General features: G+C 34.8%; 1 pseudogene; it reads right to left on the bottom strand.

Annotated features, from left to right (window-relative positions):
- Positions 1-3,988: 3,988 nt before the first annotated feature.
- On the bottom strand, positions 3,989-9,540 carry LOC143596745 (cyclase-associated protein 1-like; annotated as a pseudogene).
- Between the last annotated feature and the right edge of the window lie 515 nt (positions 9,541-10,055).

Below are 10,055 nucleotides of genomic sequence, written 5' to 3'. Positions count from 1 at the left end.
TCGTTCACATTTTATATCATCTTCAAACCATCTTATCTCCGCCATCCCTTCTTGCTTTTCATATATATATATATAACTGATGTATTTATTAAATTTCAAACGAATGCCCATGACACATAGAACAAACGACACGTGTTTTTGTGTTCATTCAATTAGTAAAATGAACAACTAAAAAAACATGTTTACGTTCGCTCGTTTTTTAAATAAAGGAACATTATTACCCATTAATACATGAGATGGCACCCAAGTACACATTAAACATTTTAATTTAAAAAAAAATGTTTTGTGTGATTTAGTTACAACAAAAATATAAAGCATATACCTCTGTTTCTTTTTGCACAGGAGTTAAAGCATAACCAGTTATTTAGTTATTAGAATTAAGAAATATATAAAATACCTCATATGCGTCTGGCTTTGTTCTTTGACTTTATGGTCAACCCACTGCATCATCAGTTGATTGCATTGAAGTAGGCTTGGTTTCAACAATGTCATACAAAATGAAGAACATGAATGTTTTACAATCACTAAACACACAAAATAACAAAACATGACAAATAAAGCATTTCGGGTTTCGGTTAAGTTTTGAGCTGAAATTTTAAAAACGGGTTACGGTCAGGCCGGAAACACAGGGTTACGCCAAACACCGACATAAAATATATTAAAATTAGGCCAGGCTGGAAACAAATTAATTGGGGTTTGGTTCAGTTTCGAGCTGCAATCAAGCTTGTATACATGTTTTTTTCATAAAATGTGAGCTTGGTGCAAGTTGAAAAAGAAAATTTTTTTAAATTATGTTATTTAGCTCAATTCGATTAAAATTTTAGGCCAATGTTATTCAGCGCAAGCCAATTACAAATTATGATAACAATATTCAAAAGAAATTAATTTATTCCGTCAAAATCCAAAACCAAACTGAATCGGATTCGGTTTGGTTTGGTTTGGTTTTGAGCTGCCTAGGCCCTAAGTTAAGGTTGGTTCTGTTTTGGTATCGCCCAAAAATCCATCATAATGTATAAAACAAAAACCGAACTAACGAATATACAAAGGGTACTCATTGTTTACAATCGAACACCTTATCCATCAAATGCAATAAATAAACACCAGTTAATTGTCAATTACAGTTTCACCAAATGACTTTAGGAGATTAAAAGAACTTTAAAATCGGATCAACTTGCAATATTTTTTGTTTAAACGTCTGTTTTCTTATATATATAATTTATGTAGACAGCGAAGAAGAGGGTATCGAGAAGCTTTAGGTATTATAGGAAGAGGAGACAGCGATAATTGAAGGAAGCAATTAAAGACCATTACCATTACGGTTACGTGGTCATTAATAAACGTCGCCTTGATAGGAGACAGCGATAATTGAAGGAAGCCACGACTGAATGATACTTTGCTTATTGAATGTTGATGTCTGACCTAAAACAAGCGTTTTAGCATAAAGGAAAAACAAACAGATGGTTTTATTTAGTTTGTGCTTAAATTTGGTTGGGCTTTAATTAGTTTCGGCTTTTAATTTGGTTGGGCTTTAAACAAACAAGGGTAACATTATATTTTTTTTTCAGGGGTAGCGAAATACGAAAACCGACCAAAACATATAAAATTTGTACTACCGACAAAAAGTTGAGGGGTAGCGGAGGCTACCTCTGGCTATATGCTAGGTCCGCCCCTGTCGAACCGGGTTTTCGTCCCACCGTGTGTTACGTCAAAGAGTTTTGCTCTTATGGCGGCATAATGACTGTCAAGTGGCGGCCGGCGGTATGGTTTCCCGGGAGAACGCCCAAGCCAAACTCTAAAGCCAGCGTGAGCCCGGTTAAGACAATATAGTCTGGCCAGGTGAGACATAGGCTCTCAAAATTTGGAGAGTACGGATAAAAACGAAATCTATATTCGTGTGGTATGTGACACTGGATATTATTCTCGTTCATTTACATGTAAGTGCATATGATACGCATACCATATTTGAGAGCCAATCTTGAGTTTTAGAAAAAGAGCTCGAAACGAGATGATTTCAACTCGGCTTGTTTACACTACTAGATATATAGGATATTTTGGCTAACTTCAGACCTTGAAAACTTCAAGGGATAAAATGAAATCTTCCCAAAAAAAAAACTGTTAATAATAATTTAAAAAAAAGGCTCCATTGCCGGGAATCAAACCCAGGTCTCCTGGGTGAAAACCAGCTATGCTAACCGCTGAACGACAATGGATATTTGTCCTTCAATTTCTCTAATTTTTAAATATATAATCAGAGCATTGATGTAGTTCCAAATGAAAATGACAAACTGAGCATAAATACTCGGAGAAAATAATCAGTTAGATGCATTATACAAATCAATTCATGAATATTTAAATTAAGATTAAAAATAAGATGTAAATTATGCTAACCAATGAAAAAACGCGCTAAGCCAAATACGGAAAGGCTTGAAGATTGCAAAAGTCGAGGGGAAAGTTTTTATTGGCAAAATCAAAGCCCCAAATGGTGGAATTTGGATTGATAACTAGGCCAAAAGGTCCAGGGTTGTTTGCCACATGGCTCGGCTCGTCGAGACCTTTCTCACGACTAGTAATGGGCTTTGTAATTCCACTCGTAGCCAAAGTTACATATATATATATATATATATATATATATATATTTGTAGTTTGGGTCATTTCTGTCATGTTTTCTCTTAGCACTCACGCAATGGCAAATCTATGTGTGGGCCAAGGGGTGCCCGGGAACCCCTTAACTTGTCAAAGTGCAATTTTATGTATCGTATATTCGTATACCCCAAAACTTAACATCCACTTTCATATAACAAGACCCTTTCTAGATATGCAAATTCTTTTTTGAAATACCGTGGATTTTTCTTCTACATCTGCCACTGGTTCCATGTAACAGTCTGTGCGGGTAAACACGTTTTCTTAGTTGCTACGATGAACACATTCGATAGCAAACATGAACATATGCTTACCATTTATCCTATGAGCTCATAGAAGAAGATTAATTTGTGCTCTCACATTTAAGAGTACTTATGTTCCTTAATGTGTCAATACCATAAAAATAATACACTTTTGTCTACCAAGATCCATATCATTTAAAAAAACACTGGTAACAAGGAACACCACACACATATCTTTATAGGGCCGTTCAAACCGCTCGTTTGGAAAATGCTTGCTCATTTGTTCGCTCGATTGTAAATGAGCCGCTCTTCCAGGTTTGGTTTGTAAACAAGCCAAACAACAGGCAAAGATCTGCTCGGTTCGGTTCGGTTCGACTCGAATATTTTTAATTTATTTTATATATAATTATATACGAACAAATAAATAAATATATAGACAGCACACATATAACAAAGGTATACAATTTTTTAAACTCTTTTACATTTTTCCTATTCTGTCAAGTTTGTTTACATGTCCATTATATCTCACTTCAAACTTTTTTCTCCTAAAAATTTACAACCTATTACACGTTTGTTAAAAACTATTAATTTGTTTACAAAATATATTATTTACAGCCTTCAAACGTGTTTCTTATTGAAATTTTTAGAGTGAAAAAGAAAAAAATAATGTTCGAAAATCTCGATGTTAGATCGAAAAATGCTCGATTCGATTTTGGCTCGGTTCGAATTTCAACCGTTTGGTTCGGTCATGCTGTAAACGAGCCAAGCAACGAGCAAGCCTTCGCTCGATTCGGCTCGGCTCGTGAATAGCCCTATCTCTTCATTCTTGAGATTTAATGCCCCCATATTCACAATATGTTTTACATAAGAAGAGCCCGAATAGTTCACACGAATTTGAAACGTGTATCCGTCTTTTAGATTCATGTATTCTAAGAACGTCTTTTTGTATTTTGATATTAAACGACACATAAGTAAAAAGTCGGTATACAAACCTTTCGTCATATAAGTCATGCTATTCGTATTAAATTGTTCTAACGCACAAAACAACGTTGTGCTAAACTCGTACCCTTTATTACAACAAAACCAGTCTGGGATACAAGTTTTTGACTCTTTGTGGTCCAACAATAATGTTTTTGTACCAAATACCTTCACTACTTCAAACCTCAATCAACACTTATTAGTTATTATTATAACCCACTCAAAGAGGATACAAAAATGATGCATAATAAGGAAACAATGTGGTACACCTTAACATTACCAACAAATTCACTGATTAGCCTCCGGAATGCGAGACAGGGGTTGTAATAAATTGGCCGTCTTTGTAAGTGTGAAGGTACATTTGCGGCATTGCATGTTCCGCCTGCAACAACACCGTCACATAGTTCTTGAGAAAAAAAGGAAAAAAAAATGACGAATTTGACCACCCGTTAATGTATTCTAAGAATAACAAAATCACGAAAATCGAGATTTTGGGTTTTGTTGGTGTTTGTGCAACCTTTGGGCTTGTTCTTATAGGCCCACTAGATGTTTTTCTATGCATAATGAAATCCGTTAGGTTGCAGTCCGTGGATGTAGGTCACCACGCTGAGACTGGGACCGAACCATGTAAAATATTTTTCGTACTTCTCGTTTATTATTTTTCTGTTTATGTGTGATATTCGTTTGTGCATTTGTGTGTTGGTTCTGCTATGCCGCTTTGTTCCTAACAGGCTTGGTATAAATGGGGTTCGGTGACTCCGGTCAGTTTCAAGTCAAACCCGTGAACCTGTTTAGCTAAATGGGTCGGGTCCGTTCGCCGTTGACCCGTTTAACCCATTTATTTTTAAAAATATGCTTTATGTAATATATTCAATTGGTTCACATCTCTGACACGATTTTCGGGCTCGGGTTCATGTCGGGTTGGACTCGCCAACCTGTAAATACGGCCCGTTTGACTAATGGGTAAAAAGGTCAACATACCTGATCAGCATCAGGATCTTCAGCAGGTACCAAAACATTAACTTCAGTTGCCTTAGAAGTTGTGATAGAAGATTCTAGAGAATCTTTGCTCAAGTACAGCTGGCAACCTGATGTGTTATCTATTGAAATGGTAGGAGCTGAACCCTGTAATCACCCACATTGAATAATATGAGATTAGCTCGTAAAAGTAGGTCCCCAAGGCCGAGTACTTCCCGAGTAATCGCTACATGGTATGGCGCCATGGCGACTTTCTTTAACCCTACCTAGTTACTAAGAATCGACCAAAAGTGGTCAACCTCAGCCAAAATCAGATCTAGCCGGTCAACTTGGGCCGATTTTGACTTTAAAAAAATCCTATTTCTATAATATTAAAGAATGAATATTGTTTTTTAAAATTACTAATTAGTAATTTTTAGAATAATTTAGTATTTAAAAATGTACTTCTCTTATTTATATTGATACTCACCTATTTTGTTATCAATATTAGTTAACTTATGCTATTCGACATATATAAGATATCCAAAAATTAATTATCTTTATATTTACCATATCCGATTACCCTGAATACACCCAACTCCCCGGTCAACCGCCTAGGTTCTGCCTAGCGACTTTTGCAACATTGCTTTATATAATAAGAATACAAGTAAAATGGATACCTGACATTGCACCTCAAGACTGCTGCAATTAACAACCTCAAAAGCAGCAACAACATCCTGTTTTTAAGAGTTGTAAAGAGTCAATGATCATATACTAGTAACATCCATGTCCCAAATTAACACAAGTATTCTACTCAAGTTTTTTTTTTATTTTTTTTCTTTTGGCAAATTGAATTTTAATAATCCCAAATTTTTGCAGTTGGCCAATAATAATCCCACTTTTGAAAATAGCTGTCACTGATCCCACCTTTCACACTAATTCTTTTCATTGGACCTCCGTTAAAAAAAACTTAACTCCGTTAAGTATTTTCAAAATTTCAAACTGATGTTTAAGGGCTTTTGATTGAAGTGAGGGCACGAGTCGATTGATGTAAAACTTACCTCGAAATGGTGCTCAAAACAACGAAACGGTACTTCAATTCAGGTGTTTAAACTTCCAATTAACAAAATCAAGCCGTTTGGAGCACCGTTTCTGGTAATTTTACATAAATCGATTCGCATCATATTTTTGATCAAAAACCCTAAAACATCAGTTTGAAATACAAAAAAAAACTTTTCCGTTAAGTTTTTTTTAACGGGGTTCAATGAAAACAACTAGTGTGAAAGATAGGACCAGACAGCTCAGCCATTTTTTGAGGTGAGATTATTATCTGTCAACTGCAAAAAGGTGAAATTATTAAAATACAATTTGCCTTTTTTTTACACAAAGCAGAAATTTGTCACTGACCGTAAATACAACACCCATTTTTGTGCATTTGTCAACAGTTATGTTGTTAACTTTCCCTGCATAAACAGAAAGCATAGACAATAAAAACACAGATTATTGGAAACAATTCAAACAGGCTAAACCATAAAATATACAAAGATTGTTAAACCATTTTATTTTTTAAAAAAAAAATTATACACTTCTCTTGAGTGATATAGCTTATAACTATACTTCATACATTAACTATTTACAAAGTTTAATAAAAGAGCAAAAATTGTGTGTGGGTCAGCACAGCCCGTTTGACCGACACATAAAGTACCAGTTTGAGCCTGTCAAGGCCGTCTCCGAGAATCGCTAAAAAATTTTGGGCCGAGGACAAGTATAAATTCGGACCTTAAGTAAAATAAGCTGGATAACTCATATATAAAACTTAAAAAGTAACCGAGTATTGTCTATGATTTGGATTTTGGGCCTGATTTATTGCGTATTGCTTAAAAAAAACTTGTAATTGGGCATAATACCATTTTTTTATAAATGCATGTATGTATGTATATATATATAACTTTTTTTAAAATTTTCTGGTCTCTGGGATGATCCGGCCTAAGGAGGTTGACCTCCCTGCCTCCCCATCCCAGATGGACGGCCCTGGGCATGTTACCCAAACCAATGACCCGCCCGGTTTTCCAATGCTAAAGGAAATGAGCTGCAGAAGAAAAAATAGATTGTATCACCTTTGACCTGAAGAACTGAATCTTTGCAGCCAAAAATATAAACTGTCTGCTTTGGATCAATTTGATTCTCAACAACCCATCTGCATAATGTGTATTCAGATTAATAATCTGGTGTCAGTTTCTAAAACAAAATGTTAAAAAACACTTATAAATATACTGACTTTCGACCCATTACAAGCTCGAATTTTGGCGGTCCAACTTTAGCATCCGCTGCGAAATTCTTTTTAGGTTCTTTTTCAACCGAACTCACAAAACCTGCTCTATCTGTTCGGTTTTTCGTCTTCATATCATCTGTAACTTTCTTTAATCCTAAACACATGAAATTCAGTTAGATAACGATATAATGGAACTAGAAACAAGCAAGCGTAGGCCTGTAAACGAACTGAATGAACATGAACAAGAGCATGCTAGTGTTCGTTCATTTAACTTAAAACGAACACGAACACTTAATCGAACAGATATTTTGTGTTCATGTTCATTTAAGTTCGTTTGTTTAAAATCTAAACGAACAGTTCACGAACATAAATGAACAAAGATAAATGAACATATATGAACAAATAAATGTAAATCAACACAAACAAACATGAACGAACGTATATGAACACACTTAAATGAGCAAATATAAAACCATTAAGTAGATAAGTCTTCCATTTAATGTTTAATTATTTGCTATTAATATGTAAACAAACATAAATAAACGGGCATAAATGAACATAAATAACGAACGCTGGTTTAGAAGACTTTGATGGAGCAGATACAGTTGCTCCTGTTGCGCTCCATACGGGTCCTAACGGATAGTGAGTTTTAACATAATCCCTCAACCCTATCTTTGTTTTTGAATTCTACAAGAACCTATAACCAACAAATTCAATGTACTTATTAAAAAAACACCACCCTCAAATAGGGCCTCAATTTACTCTAGTTTATAACTATTAGATAGAATATATTAGTAAGTCTAATGTGTAACCATCCTCGTTGTATTTCTATATATAGCTGATCAATTATATATAATATCTCACAAGATTTGAATTATTCTATATATAAGGATGTTAAGATAACCCCATGAGATATTATGTATTATTGATCAACTATATACAGTGATACGATGAGGATTATGCGGTTTATGCAACCGGAGTTGAAAGAAAACTGAAATATACGTGCAAATTATGTACTTTGTTGCTATAAGGTAAAAAACCGGTACGTAGGTTGCATTAAATGGTTACAAATTGTCATTCAAAAGGGGGTGGCGCCGTGGCGGTGCCGCTTGTTGTCCACTTACCTACCTCTGTAATTGAGTCCTTGTATTTATAAATTAATTTAAAGAAAATCCCTTTTTGAGTTTAAAAAAAAAATGAGTAAGAAATGGTGAGTATGTAAGTATGTTACAATGTTGAAAGAAAATCATATTGCATACTATGTGCAATAGACATGAAGTACCTTGTTACTGTAAAACTCAGCCAACATTCTTCAACATGTGAAATAGGCATGCTCATTCCTAAAATTACAAAAGATTCAATAATAGATAACTTTATACAAAAGTGTGTATTTTTCATATAAATAACAAGATATGTCGAATAGTATTTTCTAACCGCAGTTTTTCCCTGTATATGCAATCCATGCTAAAGCTGTGAGACTTTCAGCAACAGATCTTAAGTGGTTGAAGAAATCAGAACGCGGTCCTTCTGTCATGCGAGTTGCTTCACCGAGTTTTTCATTTAATGGCTTGAGGAATTCACCCAATCCTCCAGCGTCAGGTTTCTGCACAGTTAATATGCAAAATCATTACACGAATTGCAGGAACGGTAAGGCGTGATTAAGGTGTGTTTTGCTCCATACATTTAACTAATATTGATATCTATTTTTACTAATTTTGTTCAAACTCAACTACTACACACACATTTTGTGATTTGCATCTTGAAATAATTGATTCATAGCAGTCTGATATATCAGATCCAAAGAGTGCTCATGTCTCCTTTTTCACCCAACTTCACAAACGCTAGAGATAACTAGGGGTGCAAACGAGCCGAGTTACTCTAGATCAGATCGATAGAAAACTCAAAATGAGCCGAGCCGAGCCGAAAAATAAAGCTCATTTAGTTTTCAAGCCCAAGGTTGAGCCTTGTATGGGAAGCTCATTTAGGCTCATCGAGTCTTAACCAGCCTTGTGTATTCTTAAGTTTCACCTCTTTTAGACTTTTATTTATTAGTTTCTCACTGCACAACTAGCTTTGGCTCATTTAAGGTACTGCAGACGAGCTCGAGCCGATCTTATGCTCCTTTAAGATTTCCTCAAAAAATATAAAAATAACTAAAAACATATAAACTAATTAATAATTTATTACTAATCGAGCTGAGCCCGGGCTTGCAAAAACTACTCACGAACCAAGCTTTAACATTGAGCTCAAAACAAGCCAGGCACGAGCCTAATCATTTTAAATCAGTATAAATAATCTTGAGATCATTTATGTATGCATATACGACTGTATGTATGTATGTATGTATGCATGCATGCATGTATGTATATCTTGTGCATCTAATAGTCGCTCTACATGACTAGCACGTTTTAATTTCTCATTGCACAACCGACTGACCGAGGTTTGGCTCATTTAAGGTACTACACGAGGTCGACCCGAGCTTAGGTTTGTTTAAGATTTTCTCAAAACACATAAAAATAATTAAAAACGTATATAAATTAATTAAAATATAATAAACGAGCCCAGCCCAAGCTTGAGAAAACGACTCACACGACGAGCTCGAGCTTTAGAAAAAGAGCTCGTTTGAGCTCGAGTTTTTTAAACAACCGATTGAAAATCGAACCTCATTTCACCAGACTCGCTCATAAACATACCGAATACATTAATATGCATACGAAATGCGTAAATAACGAATCAAACAATATTATACCTCTCTAGTATGCGTGTATGTATATCCTGTGCATCTAATACACTCTCTACACGAAAACGAATCCGAGTTTTATTTATCATTATTATTATTAATCGATCTAACAATATCTTCTAATTAGGTATAATAATAATAACATACCAAACACGTAAATTATACATTTACACATTATATATTACACATAACAAATAAAATGAAAATGCATAAGTTATTTTATAAA

This window comes from Bidens hawaiensis, unplaced genomic scaffold (assembly GCF_021521415.1).
Source record: "Bidens hawaiensis isolate Kalapana, Puna unplaced genomic scaffold, B.hawaiensis_p1.1 tig00046951_1, whole genome shotgun sequence".
Taxonomy (NCBI): Eukaryota; Viridiplantae; Streptophyta; class Magnoliopsida; order Asterales; family Asteraceae; genus Bidens; species Bidens hawaiensis.
Note: the sequence above shows the minus strand (reverse complement) of the source record. Positions and strands in the feature narration are given on the sequence as shown.